Below are 15,248 nucleotides of genomic sequence, written 5' to 3'. Positions count from 1 at the left end.
AATTGTTTACAGTAATACGCTCACATTTTGTTCCGTAAGTATGGTATGTTTAGAATAATAGAACTCTTCGGTTCTGTGATTGTCTACATGACCTGCTGTTTTAGCATCTTTCCAATGAGGCGCTAATGGCGCCAGGTACATGCGTCCATGGCACCAGCATTTAAAGCATACTGCTTTTCTGCCTCTTTTTCAGCGCCTTTATGTGTGACTTTTAAACTCTCCAGACTGTACATTAAAAGTGTATACAGTTTTTACCACATACAGTAGCAACTTTAACTCCCCTCTTTGCCCTTCCCTCCAATGCCAAGAAAGAGCCCCAATGCACAAGTAAAACTGAATTCTAACAACCCTGTCACTTTTGCTCCCTACGGTACACATAAACCGAGCAGTACGTTTTTATAACACTCCGTTCCCATTGATCCGCAAAAATACTGATGCAGCATGCCTCCCTTTTATGCAGCCATTCATATAATAAAAAGTTAAAATTACCCATCACAATCTATAATTTTGGCAATTCAAACAAAGAATTGAATGGCAAGTTTTTGTTGCACTCTTTATTTAATTAGTATTTATAAAACGTGTATATGTGTAAATATGTGTAAATATGTGGCCATATTTGGGTATATAAAACATATGTAATTCTCACAGCAGTACTCATTGTGGTAACCTTAGTTAGACAACAGGCTTATTCAACCTTTTGAAATTTAAATTACTAATGTTGTCGACCACATAAGGATGAAAGGCTAGAGTTCACATAACCGGATTTGAACCTGTGACTGTAAGATGAAGCACAGGCCCATATTGTCGAGGCATTACTCCACTAAGCCAGTACACTTTATTGTTGAGTGTTGTAAAAATATAACAATATGCTTTGTTGTCGAAAGTTCCATATTTGAGAATAATTTATACAAAAAACACAATGTGAAACTTTTATATTTTCATTACATAACACAATAGCAGATTATATTTTTATTTACTTTCATGTTTTGCCTTTTGTGCTCCTTATTACTTATTATTATTATCACGTAGCCCTCTTCCGTGCGGATGTTATTCACATAAACAAAGGATCACGTGTGAATACAGCTGTGAGGCTGCTAGTGGAATCTGTTGTTTTTATTCTGCCTTTACTTGAAACTATCCCCAGATGATTATTTTATTTTAAAAGTGCCTGCCGTTATAAGGAATACCATCAATGGCCAGTAATTGTTTACAGTAATATGCTCACATTTTGTTCAGTAAGTATGCAACGTTTAGAGTGATAGAGCTCTTCGGTTCTGTGATTGTGTGCATTCTTAACTGTTTTCGCATCTTTACAATCATGGCACCCGCATTTGAAGCATCCTCCTGCTTCTTCAGCGCATCTATGCGTTAATTTAATGTAAAGTCTATATTGTTTATACCACATACAGTAGCTTTTTTAACCCCCCTCTATGCCCTCCCCTCTCATAGCAAGAACAAGACCAATATACCCGCTGCATTAATTTACTAGTAAAACTTAGCACTACCAACCCTAACACTTTGCTCTCTATGGTAAACATAAAATGAGCAGTACGCTTTAGAACACATCGTTTCCACTCTGCAACAATACTAATGCAGCATGCCTCACTTTTATGCAGCCATCCTTATAATAAAGAGCAAATATTAACCCTCCACCCAGCCGGCTACCATGTTAAAAACAAGCATTAGAAATGCAATAGGTCTCAGATTTATTTGAGTTAGAGCTAATGGCATTGTAAATGGCAATGTCTTTTAGCCATGTGTTATGGAGTGTATGCATGTGGTGCGTAATAGAATTATGTGGGTTGGATTGGAATTGTAGCAATAGTGGCATGCTGCGCTTTAGATGAATATGTTTAAAAGTAAAGTGCACCATAATGCAATTACTGCAATAGTTAATTGTGGATGCGTTAACAATTGATTTTTGCACTGATGGCTGGTGGTGTGTGTTCCTGTAGAAATTGTGCACTGATGGCTGGTGGTGTGTGTTCTTGGTGGAAGCTTGCACTGCCGGCTGGAGGTGTGTGTGCTTGGTGGAAGCGTGCACTGATGGCTGGTGGTGTGTGTGCCTGGTAAAAGCGTGCACAGATGGCTGGAGGTGTGTGTGCCTGGTGAAAGCGTGCACTGATGTCTGGTGTTCTGTGCCTAGTGGAAGCCTGCACTGACAGCTGATGGTGTTTGTGCCCGGTGAAAGCGTGCACTGAAGGCTGGTGGTGTTGTGGTGAGTGTGTGGTGGGGAGTGTGTGGTGGTGTGTGTGGTGGTGTGTGTGGTGGCGAGAGTGGTGTGTCTGTGTGGTCTTATGTGTGTGGTCTTATGTGAGTGGTTTTATGTATGTGGTTTTAGGTGTCTGGTCTTATGTGTGTGGTCTTATGTGTGTGGTCTTATCCTGCGCACTCACTCTCACTCTGCAGTCATTCTGCACTCAGTCTGCACTCAAGCTGCAGTTATTTTGCACTCACTCTCACTCTGCACTTATTCTGCACTCATTCTGCACTCACTCACACTCTGCACTCACTCTGCACTCACTCTCACTCTGCACTCATTCTGCATTAACTCTGCACTCACTCTCACTCACTCTCACTCTGCACTCATTCTGCACTCACTCTGCACTCACTCACACTGCACTCACTCTCACTCTTCACTCACTCTGCACTCACTCACACTCTGCAACACTCACTCACACTCTGCATCACTCACTCACTCACACTCTGCAGCACTCACTCACATTCTGCAGCACTCACTCACACTCTGCAGCACTCACTCTCACTCTGCCGCACTCACTCTCACTCTGCAGCACTCACTCTTACTCTGCGGCACTCACTCTCACTCTGCAGCACTGAGCTGCAAACCATAAACTCTGCACTCACTCAAACTCGGCAGCACTCACTCACACTCTGCAGCACTCACTCTCACTCTGCAGCACTCACTCTCACTCTGCAGCACTCACTCTCACTCTGCACTCACTCTCACTCTGCACTCATTCTCACTCTGCACTCTGCACTCACAATCTGCACTCTGCACTCTGAATCTGCACTCTGAATCTGCACTATGAATCTGCACTCTGAATCTACACTCTGAATCTGCACTCTGCACTCTGAATCTGCACACTGCACTCTGAATCTGCACACTGCACTCTGAATCTGCACACTGCACTCTGAATCTGCACTCTGCACTGCACTCTGAATCTGCACACTGCACTCTGAATCTGCACACTGCACTCTGAATCTGCACTCTGCACTGCACTCTGAATCTGCACACTGCACTCTGAATCTGCACACTGCACTCTGAATCTGCACTCTGCACTCTGAATCTGCACTCTACACTCTGAATCTGCACTCTGCACTCTGAATCTGCACTCTGAATCCGCAGGTGGGCCGCTTTCTCACACCCTTTGAGAAATGGCTTTTGGCCAAGTCGGACGATAAGAGGGCGATCACGGAACTCTACAAATTTCTGACCCCGCCAGCGCTGGCAGCTAAGTCAGCGGGGCAGAAAAGGTGGGAGAAAGAGCTAGGGCGGGCACACTCGGACAGGGAATGGCACGATATATTTTTCAGGGCACATCACATGGCTAGGAACATGGCGAGTAGGGAGGCCGCGGTCAAAGTGGCTTGTTACTGGCACCTGACTCCGGAACGCCTTCACCAGAGCAACCCTAGGCGAGACCCTAAGTGCTGGAGGGGTTGCGGTCAGACTGGGACCATGATCCATCTGCTGTGGGAATGCCCGGAGGTGCAAGACTACTGGGAGGAGGTACTGAGGGATATAGATTTACACTTCGAAACGGAGATCCCATGCTTCCAGGCATACACGATTTTAGGCCTACCTAACAAATTGACTTTTCCACTCAAATCATTCCGGGGGAAGCAAATGGGGCTAGCAATGGGCGCAGCGACACAACACATCCTCTCACTGTGGGGCAGCTCGCGCAAACCCTCTCACACGGGATGACTCCACAAAATCTGGTTCATAATGGGTATGGAGCGCATACAGGCCTCTCTCACGCAATCCACGGACTCGTTCCAAGAGATATGGTCGCCCTTGATTGCACTACTCACCACTGAATTTCACGAGCTGACTTGCCCCAAATACCTTCGAGTTCTCGGACTAGTTAATGAATTTCACAAACCTATCGATGCTCAAGGGCAAAAGAAGAAACTGCGAAAGCCCAAGTGATTCCCTAATAAGGTCTCCGCAGAACACACCGGGGGGAGGATGGGAGAGGGGGGGTGGGACGGGAACCACGGTTGTTGAGATAGGAGGGGTTACGGGCGGGGGGGTGGGGAGAGGGGTATCTTGTTACTTCAAAATGGCTTCCACTACATACATGGACACATGGCCCGAGGCCGTACGATTTTGGGGCCCTATTCCGGGAGCCCTGAGTGGAGCACACAAGAGTTGGTAGATTGCATTTGTCCTATCACTGTACTGTACTATGCTGTTGCCAAAAAAACAAATTTGATCAAAAAATGCCAAAAGTGGGTAGGGTTAGCCACAGGAACCTTTACCTTATTGGTTAAGGCATCCCCAGGGTCTATTCCCATCCACTAGCTTGTGCTGGGCATACATTTGGCATCTCCGTACACCTACTTCAGAACACTTGCTGGACCTACACTTTACACCTGTTTTTGTTCATTTTATGCTTATGCTGCATTTTTATATGTCTGCCCGCCCATTTTTGGCACTGTGCCTTTTTTGTTTATTCTTGTGCTGCAGTTCTGTATTGTATATAAGGCCCATACACTGGTCACTGGATGAATACAGGGCCTGTTTGTACAGTGTGCACAGTGTGTATGCCTGGATTTCTTCCTTGGCTACCCAACGAGCATTGGTATATGCAAATATATTTCATTTGTTCCTGAGCCCCTTTTGTGTCTTGTGTCTTCCTTTCCTCACTCTGGGGAGGTGACATGAGGTATTCCCTGACACTCCCTGACAAGAGTTGTGATTATTCCGTGAAGTGGGCAGTCACTTACCCCAAATAATAATCCAATTTGTTACAGGGAGAAACTCACAGACACTCTTAGAAGTTAGATCTCAGACCAAAGACCACCTTGCCGGAATGGAAACTTTTGTATGAGCACATTTTTTTGTCATTGTTTGAGTACTATACTTGTTTAATGTGTATTTGAGAACAATATAGAGAGAATGTGATGTTGAGTGTGTTTGTATAGCGCACTCCCACCATGAGTATTGCCCCAAAACACTTTTGCAATCTCAGTGCCCATTTTGGTTCTTAAATGGATATTGACTGGAGTTAGCAGTTTGTTGGTCTTTGGTTTGATTGTATTTTTTTCTTGTTTTGGACTGAGTCACATAGATATTAACTATGGGCTGGCAGGTTGAGTAGATAAATGTATTGTTTAGTGATTTATCATATTGGAGGTGGCTAGCCAGATTCTTCTATGGTTTCGAGTGTATTGGTTTGTGAATGGATGTGTGTGCCAAGGGGCACTTCTATTGTTTATTCTGCTGCAGGGGTGTACAGTTTTCCATTGCTTGCCTCAGCTGTTTGTTGTATAGCAAGCATCTTTGACTTATGTGCATTTGATGCTACAGTAAGTGTATGCTCCTCTGGGTTGTCCAATTCTTGGCTAGTTATATAGCGTAAAACCATTTGGGCAAGTGGTGTCAATGCTGTGTCTTATGTGCACTGATGATGTTTTGTAAGATGTGAGTAAAACTTGATCTATAAGTATCACTGAGCTGGCAAAAATATAGCCAACTGAGATGGGTTTTATTTGAGTTGTGCACATGACAGTGGCATGAGCATTATCTAATGTGCATCGTTGTTTGATGATGTGCTATTGGTATGGGCAGTGCTTAGCAATTAAATGGCATGGCACTGTGTTGTTTGTATTCTTGTGCCAGGATTGTGTTTGATGAGTGCTGCTGTTGTGATATAGATGTTTTGCTGAGTAGGACCTATGGGATACAAGTTGGTTCTGTAGGACAGAAACATCAATGGAGGGAGGTTGAGGAAAACCTAGCAGACCTACATGTCAGAGAGCAGTCATTTAATCTTAAATGAACAAAGAACAGAACTAGTAAGTGTTGGATATTTTAATATTTTTGTCATCGGATGTCTTCCTTCTGGCTGAGATACATTCAAGTTAAGGAAACCCAACACGTGGGATCAACCTGTAGCACAAATGGGCTCAAGATTTTTGCACTCTGGAAGTTCTTTCTTTCTTTCTGTCTTGGGCAAGGTGATCGAGTGCCCAGGAAGGGTGCTTGTAAACAATGTGATTTCCCACCTTGTAGACACTTAGGCCATCATTATGATGTCGGGCAGATCGCCATCGGCAGGCCGTCTGTAGTGGTCTGTCAGACATCTGAAGCTGCGGTCCGACTGCAGCATAATGATGCGCTCATTTGGAGAGCAGTGATCCAATGGACCGACCGATGTCTCTGATAGTCCATAATCCCTACAATAGGGGCAGTTTAGATGTACCTTTCTCTCTGCCTTTACATGCGGTTCGACCTCCATGTAAAGGCAGATGCAATGGGACTTTGGGGCCCCTAGCAATGCCCCTGCCCCAGTGGACCTCCTCTATGGGGGCCAAGGGGGTGCATGTGGTGCCCCCCAAATATTCATGCACGTAGTGCCAGGCACCACATGGTGCTTGGCACACGTTGCAATATGTTTAAAAACATGCCATTTTCAATTGTGGCTTGTGCTGCAGCACTTTTCTGTGCTGCAGCAAAAGCCGCAATTGAAAAAGGCATGTTTCCGAACAACTTCATGGTGGTCAGATCGTAATAAGGCGGGTGAAGCCGCCGACTACATGTTGGGTGGTCTCCTTCCCAATACGATGGCAATCGGAGGCTCATCTGATGCCATCGTAATGAGGTCCATAATATCTGAAAAACAGTCATTGATAGAAAACATGAGCACTACAGACCCATCTGCATGAAGGAAGGAGATAATTGGGTGGGTGCCAGAGGAACTGTGGGGGTAGCAGACACCTGTTTCATATTTAGGTGTGTTACTCAAAAATATTATCTATTTGACAACAAATATGAAATACAATACAATTCACAATATTTTGGCTCTGCCATTTCCTGGTGGTATGTATCAAATTCTCTTGGGGGGGAGTAGTTGTGGTTGCATACCTATGGGGTAACGAGCAACCCCTCCCCTTCCCCAACAAAATAACAAGGTTACTTGTGAAAATCTGTAATATTCCATCCTTGGAACACATTAAATACACAGTTAGACAAATGATGTCTTTATTTATTTATTTATTTATAAAGTTTTATATAACGCAAACTTGATCCCGAAGGATATAAGAGCGCTTTACTATTTGAGGGAAAGGAATTAAACAGTTCAGAACATGAGTCAAATGGGGAATCTATATAGGCATTGAATCAAATAGTGCTCACATAACAGATCATTTATAAACCTGGGGTAAGCGAGGAGTGGGTTAGTCGATGAAACATTATGACATGGGGGAGCAGATACAATAATAATATATAGGATTAACAACCAATACTGTAGTATGTCCGATGCGATTAGAGCTGACAGTCTCCCCTCTTGTTAAGGTAAGAACTTATTCATGAGGAATCTTGGAAGAGATTCTACAAATTTCCTGTGAAAGAGAGTTCCACATTTTTGATGCGGAGCCAGAGAAGGCTCGCTGGCATGCTCTCTTTTTGCGGAAGATCTGTGGTTTCAAGAGGATGGAAATAGCACTCCTTGATGGTCTACCCCCTCCGGATAGTTCTAGCTTTTGTGCAAGGTAGTTGGGGGTTTTGAATTGGAGGGCTTTGTGCGATAGGCAGGTAATCTTTAGTTGAATTCTAACTTCGTAGGGCAGCCAATTTAGAGCTTTTAAGACTGAGGAGATGTGAGCATTTCGCTTGGTGCCCGTAATCAATCTGGCCGCTGCGTTCAATGAAGCCTTTAGAGGGGCCAAAGTGTATTTGGGGAGGCTACATAGCGTAGCACTGCCATAGTCAAGCCTCAGCAAAACAAGTGCTTGGACCACTTGCTTGAAATCTGCTTGAGGTAGGAAAGGTTTGAGATTTCTGAGTGTTCTCAGAAGGTGGTTAGCTCCCTTGCACACATTGCTAATATGAGTCTTCATATTCAGATGTTTGCCCAGGGTGATTCCTACAGATTTAGCTGAGTCAGTAATGCGGGGGGAGCAGTTGAAGGCGGTGAGTTGGTTCATCCAGAGATCGATTTTAGGAATGTGTTTCGGGGGAGAAATGAGGAGGAATTTTGTTTTGGAGGTGTTTAGTAGTCAGTAGGATGGAGTTGAGTGAAGTGATGTTATCCAGGGAGGAGATTTTCAGATACAGTTGGGTGTCGTCTGCATACATATGGAAGCGAATGTCCATGGATTTTAGTACATTAGCTAATGGTTCCAGGAACAAATTGAAGAGAATGGGAGATAAGGAGGACCTTTGGGGAAACCTCATGGTGACTGGGGATGGCTGGGAGAGTGAGTGGTTCAATAAACACAAAAGGCCTGCTACTAGTCAAAATGGGCTAGAAAGTGTCTGCTTTCTCATGGGAGAAGTGTGTGTGTAAACTATAAAGTAAGAAGGGTGAAGGAAAGAAAACCCATCAGCCCACCCATTGGCGGAACTTTATCATCTGGGATTTTTTAGAATGCAAACTGGTATCCACTAGGTTGCTCACTGTTGTTATTGTGAGTAAACGCTAGTAACGGATCCGCCAGTGATGGAAGGCCACAGAGTGGTGGTATAGAAAGCTGTGGGAAGAAAGAGTTGCAGTGCTCAAAAAATGTATGTGTGCTAGTAGAATAGTGGTGTGTTAAAATTGACCAACATGGTGCCAAAAAATGAATTTTATTATGGCGGTCACCATGGTGCCAAGATTAAAAGCAGAGTGTGGATAGTGTTTTAACAAATACTAATATCTTGATGGAATATTAACTGGTCGACATGTTTCAGCCAAGAATGGCTTTCTTCAGGACCTATAATAACACTACTGCAACTGTGACAAAAAAGTGTAATGAGGACTACATACCATGCGTGAATGGCCTACCATCTGATAATGTAGTGAATGGTAGCTTCGATAGTCAAGGTTGAGGAATCACCTCTCCTGGAAGAAAAACAGTGTATACAAACACACACAGTGTAACAGATTAAAGCAACATTTGCAAGAAGACATTTGACAGCCAACGAGACATTGCTCATTCATTATTTTATTGGATAATCACTCACCCAAAATGTACTTGGGAGTGGCCTCACCTCGCCTGGCACTCGCTCAGGTAATGAGGCACCGCTCTGAAGAGATGGAAACAAGAATACCTTTAGAGTTGTTTTTCTAGTATTAGTTCCACTTCATAACAATATCCCCTGGTGTCATAAATGGGCATGGAAAGGACCGCAGTTCTCAGCTAGCCCAGCCGACTGATGATTGATGGGGTTAAAATACAGTAAGGCAATGAACATATGCAAAGCTGCCAATAGACCATTTGGCAGCTCCGCATGTGTTGTAAAACTCGGGGTGGCATCTGAGAAAACACTATGCACTCAATCATGTAGCATGGTTTACCAACTAAAAAATAGAGTGGAGTACTCAGTAGGAAAAGTATAACCATGGCGCAAGATCAGAAAGTTATTGGAAAAGGAGCGCTAATCGGACAAATTTTCAGTTTCTAAAATGCAACGAAAATGGCAGAGGAGTGAAGCCCCATAAAGACAGGACTACGGGTATAAAAACCTCCAAAACGCCTATTCTGAAGCTGTCGTGGTCCGCTGCACTCACCTATCCGTCTGTACCTCAAACCCTTACTGAGCTGAGGGGAAGGTAACTGGGCGGACAGGGAGAGCCGCTTAAATGTGATGTATGCGGACCATTGAGAGAACGTGTAAACGGAAGTTACCGTTTCCATGGGTGTACCTCGAGGCTATACAGCGCTGGTGTTTAGCGTACAGGGCGGACCAGAAAGGAAGACATGCTCGCCCTAAGTAAAGCACAAGACAGAAACGGCAAAGACGTCTAAGAGAACACCGGATTGGTTTACAACAGCAAGGCAGTGTTACCAGTCTTATTATTTGTTCGTAGGGCAGCCAATAGGAACCTAGCTTACGCCCTGTGGTAGTCATGGGAAGACGGCAGGGTCAACCTGATAATGCCTCGTTCTCTTGGGCACAGGCACCTGATGTGTGCGGACCAAGGAGGAAGCGTATCAATAGAGATTTCCGTTTTCCGTGATGTATCAGAAATTATTGTGTGCTGATGTCTGCGTAATACGGTGGACCAGAGAGAAAGCCGCGACTGTTCGCAGCAGTGTATTGCAAGGCAACGGAAAGTCCGATGCACGTGGACTGCGGCGGAGACGTGCAGATCAAAGTCACCACCTCCCCGGATTTCTCCAGATGCCGCAAAGTGCTGACATAGAGGAGCCGGGCGGACCAGATTGGAAGCCATGCTCGCCTACACACGAGCACCAGCGGGAATGAACAGAGACGTGCCCGTGAACACCCAAATAGTTTGCATTAGCCCATAGGCGCTACTGGTTCAAAAAACGATCAATAGGAGCCAAGCTTACGCCCCAAGGGTCGCGATGGGACGACGGCAAAGTCCCGACTTTGACTCACTCCATGAGGCGCAGGCAGCTCAGGAATACAATCCAAAAAACTGATCACGAAGGAGACGCATCGGCAAAAGTTGCCACTTCCTAGGGTCTAACTCAAAAGCTGTCATATGTTGGTATTAGCATAAGGAGTCGACCAGAGATTAATGATTGTCCGTGGTACTGCATAAAAAGGAAACAAAAGTGGACCTAGGCTGTCACTGATCTTGACATCTTCATTGGTAGATGACAAGAAGGCAAAGAGGGTTTTACTCATAGGTGCATATAGGGACAGGCTCAATAGACAAGGGGCATAACCTTCCGAGTGTGCGAATGTAGCCTGCGTACAGCTCATCCAGACTATATGGGGGCATGTATGCACACATGTCAGTGTGTTTTAAATATAAGATAATAAATCAAAAAGTGAGGTTGAACGGTATACCTCAAGTCAGTCCCTAGTAGAAACTCCTGTGATCTTCTGAGTGATGGTATACACCTCTTTAGTACTAAGTCAGTAGGTCATCAGATTTGGACCCAGGGGATCTCGTCATTCAGCCCCACAGTGTCACACTTCATTCTGAAAATCAAATCCATTTTTGTTTCTTTATAAACAAATAATGGGATATATCACTGACATGGTGAGGGATGTAAGGTTGCTCGAGTACTATCCACTTCAAATCGTCAGCAGTGTATTTCATAGTCAGGAAGTGGATTGTCAGGCGCGTTGCTTGTCGGTTTCGCCTGATTGTGCTCTCGTGTTCATTGATTCTGAGTTGTATCTTTCTAGTTGTCATACCGACGTAGCGAAGGGAACATGGGCATGTTAAAAGGTAGATCACCCTTTCGCTGTTACAGTTGGTATGATGCTTTAGGATCCATCGGCGCTCTGTGCCAATGTCCACGGTTAAGGTTTTCTCAGTCTGTGGACATACCGAGCATACACCCCATGGCTAGTGGCCTTGGACCGGAGGAAGGTTCCATAGTGTGCTAGTAAACTCTTGAGGGAAAGAGCGAGGTCTTGTGTGTACTAAGCCGTCACGTAGGTTTTGACTCCTCTTGAAGGCGAACATCGGAGGAGGAATATTCACTCCAGCAGTGTTCAGAATCCGCCAGTTCTTACGAACTATCTTTTGTACCTACGTGGAGATTGTAGTGAACGTGGTGGTGACAAAGGTCAGATTCTCCAGAGAAGCTTTAACAACTGGAGGGGCAAGTAGGGCTTCTTGATGGTTGTTAGAGGCCCTCTTAGGTGCTTTGTGTATCAAGGCATTCGGGTAGTGTCGTTCTCTTAATTTGGTGCTCAGGTCTCGAGAAAAATCCTCAAAGTCACTTGTCTCTGAGCAATTTCTACGTACCTTTAAAAATTGCCCGAAGGGCAAATTTTCTTGAAGTGAGCGTGGATGATGGCTGTGAAATTGAAGTAGGGAATTTCTAGACATAGGTTTCCGATATAACCTGCTCGCCAGATGACCATCCTTTGGAAAGGTCATTAAATCCAGGAATGGAAGTTCAGTATTACTGTGTTTATAGTGAACTTGAGAAATGGGTTCTGAGTATTGAGCCAATTTTGAAACGCGAGTATTGAGGTGGTATCTCCCCGCCAGACAACCAGGACGTCGTCAATGTATCTCTTCCACAGTATCGTCAGATGGGAGAATGGATTACTGTGGTCGAGTACAGACTTTGTCTCAAAAAGATTGACATAAAGTGAGTGGTTCGCCATAACTCTTTGGGACCTGTGCTGGAGGAAGGACGAGAACCAATGCAGCACCTGACCAGAGAGGCACATCCTATGCTCCAGAATGATTAGGAGGTTGTCATGATTGACAGTGTCAAATGCGGATGAAAGGTTGAGTAGGATAAGGAGGCAGGATTCATTTCGATCAAGCATTATTAAGATGTCATCCATCACGCGAGTGAGAGCCAATTCAGTGCTGTGCCCACTACAAAAGCCAGATTGGTGTTGGTCCAGGAGATGGAAATTTTCTATGTGCGCACATAGTTGTGACTGGACACATTTTTCAAGGAGTTTGGCTAGTGTGGGGATGCTGGAGATAGGGCGGAAGTTGTTAAGATCTGTACTGTCTGCTGTAGGTGTTTTTAATATAGGTGTTACCTAAGCCTCTTTTAGGCATTCTGGGATTGTGCCTTGTGACAGAGATGCATTGATGATCTTTGTCCAGATGGGGGAGATTGCATCCTTAATTACTTTGAAGATGGTGGGTGGTAACGGGTCACTGAAGTGATTAGAAGGGTTGATACTCCGAAGAACCTTTTTGATATAATTTTCATTGAGGGGGGTAAAGGTGTCCCAGGAAGCGTTGTTCTTGATACCCCAGCTACATGGTGCAGCCTTGTTTAGTAAGGCCAGGGGGGGCGTGCAGGTCCAATGGGCAGCAATAGGGCCCTCCTGGTTTCTAGATCACTGTAAGTCTAGTTTTCTCAGTAAAAAAGGCAGCCAGATCATCACATGAGGGAGGGCTGACTTCTGAAGCTGATCGGTTAAGGGCTACCACCGATTGTTGTTTAACCAGTTCAAACAGTTTCTAGAGTCTATTAGCCGCTTGGTTAAGTTGGGATCTGAAATATTCCGCCTTAGCTGTCTTGATTTGTTTGTTATAAGTGCTTCTTGCTGATCTAAGGATTTTTAAATGGTCCACAGATGGAGTGGATCTCCAGGAACATTCGATGGCCCTTAGATTGTGACGTTCCGAGTTTAGGTTGCCATTGAACCAAGGTTTAGATATTTTTGTAAGTGCATTTTGTTTGTTGGAGTGGAGCCATAGAATCCATGATGCTAGAAATAGAAGAGTTGTAGAAATCTGTGAGTGCATGGACTTCGTGTATGTCCACTTGGGGAGAGAGGGCACAATTACAGCGGGTTGCTAGGCTAACTGTATTGATATCTCTGAGGTCCCTTTTCCAAATCTTTGGTTTAGTTGTTTGTGCCTTACTCTGATGTACCTCCGAGTTGATATGGAAGGAAATGATGTGATGGTCCGACCAATCGTATGGTATGATGGAGTCCAATGTGATGGTATGTCCAGACATGATGTGCATGGCCAAGGATAATTGCCCCCTAACTAGTCCGATGCGCAATAGAACATTGCCAGCTTGCAGATATGGAATCAATAATTTATGCGACTTGAAGGGTTAGGTTCGAACACATCAAGGACGTATTGCTACCCCTGAGAATGATTTATAAGTTCAAGAATATTCACACCTCAAGTGAGTGGATATGCGCGGGGGAGGGCGAGGAGGAGGGTGAAGGTTAAAGTTGCCAAATGATAGGCATCTTGTTGATTAGGTATATGGTGTCTACACGTTGGTCCTGGTTGCTGTACCAAACCACCTGGATGAATTAAAGGGGATATAACGTGAGCAATAACATTTTTCAATTAAAGTAAAACATTGTCTTCTACTCTTTTTTACTTTGTGATCTTCTTCTGAGAATGTTTATCTTCAGAAGTGAAATATCTGTTGCACCTCCAACCCGTGTTAGCTACCACTGCACATTTCCTGGGAGTCTAGACGTCTGCACCCACAATTTCATTTTCTGTGTTGGGGACGTGTATTGCTTTGGGCACCTTAACCTCGAAAATGCAAAGATACTGTACACACAAGAGGCATATTATTTTAAAGTGTGTCCTAATTTAGATCCCCCCTTCAGATCAGATCCTCAAATTCGGAATGACTAGGGATGATGAGGACAGGCATTTAATCTGCTGCTCATCTGCCTGCCATGCAACCACAATTCTAAAGCATACGTGACAGACTGTGAGAAACACAAATGCATTTTAATTTAAGAATGACAGCAGGTGCCAGACACCCTTGGCAGGCAGCCCAGGATTGGAAGCATAATTTCAGGGAGATCCTGTTAGAAGAGGGTTATTACTTATTTGAGAGACATTTCTCATTTTCAATATACGAGTCTCGTTCCATGAGTTCTGGGCTGGAGTTAACCTTTCAGAGATTTTAATTCATTTGAAAGTTTTTAATCGAGATATGATGTGATATTAGTTGTTTCAGGGAGACTTCTGGTCAGATCTAAAAACAGGTATATTGATACGGAGCAGGAGAAAGGTCCTAGACTCGAGGGGGCTCTGTGTGTTTTTGTGACCTGCAAAAGGTGACTGACATGTGAGAGACTTACCAAGCTCTTTCTGCTTTTCAGAGGAAGCAGCCTATTGTCTATGCCACATATGCCAAAAAGCCTGCTTGGTGTCTAAGTAAGCCTGCCTCAAATCTACATGGCTCCTTTGGTATCTTAGAATCGGGCTTCTTCTGTCTCCTTGATATGGCCACTCTTGTTTGAACTTAAGAAACTATCGAATAATGTACTCTGTGTTAACTGTTGGAGACCTGCCTCTCCACACGTTGAGCCTGTTGGCTTTGTCAATGCTTGGTTTTCTTTGGCATGATTTTGTAAGATGTTATTGTTGCAGGATCTGCTGGTCCTTGCCAATATTAAAGAAAAAGTGAGCTAATGTCATAAATATTTTTTGGTCTAAAAAAACACACATTGGCTTAGAAGTCTCTGGCACTGACAGGAACTACTTTGTGTGTGGATGAGCTACTTGTGAAAGAGCGGAATAGGTCACTCACAGTGACTCTTTAGCCAATTGCTCAAATACGCTGACACACAGCGCCTTGCTGCATGCTGTTGCGGGCAGAAAAGACATGTGAATGACACA

This window comes from Lissotriton vulgaris, chromosome 2_1, assembly GCF_964263255.1.
Source record: "Lissotriton vulgaris chromosome 2_1, aLisVul1.2, whole genome shotgun sequence".
NCBI classification, from domain to species: Eukaryota; Metazoa; Chordata; class Amphibia; order Caudata; family Salamandridae; genus Lissotriton; species Lissotriton vulgaris.
This window is presented reverse-complemented; position numbering follows the sequence as displayed.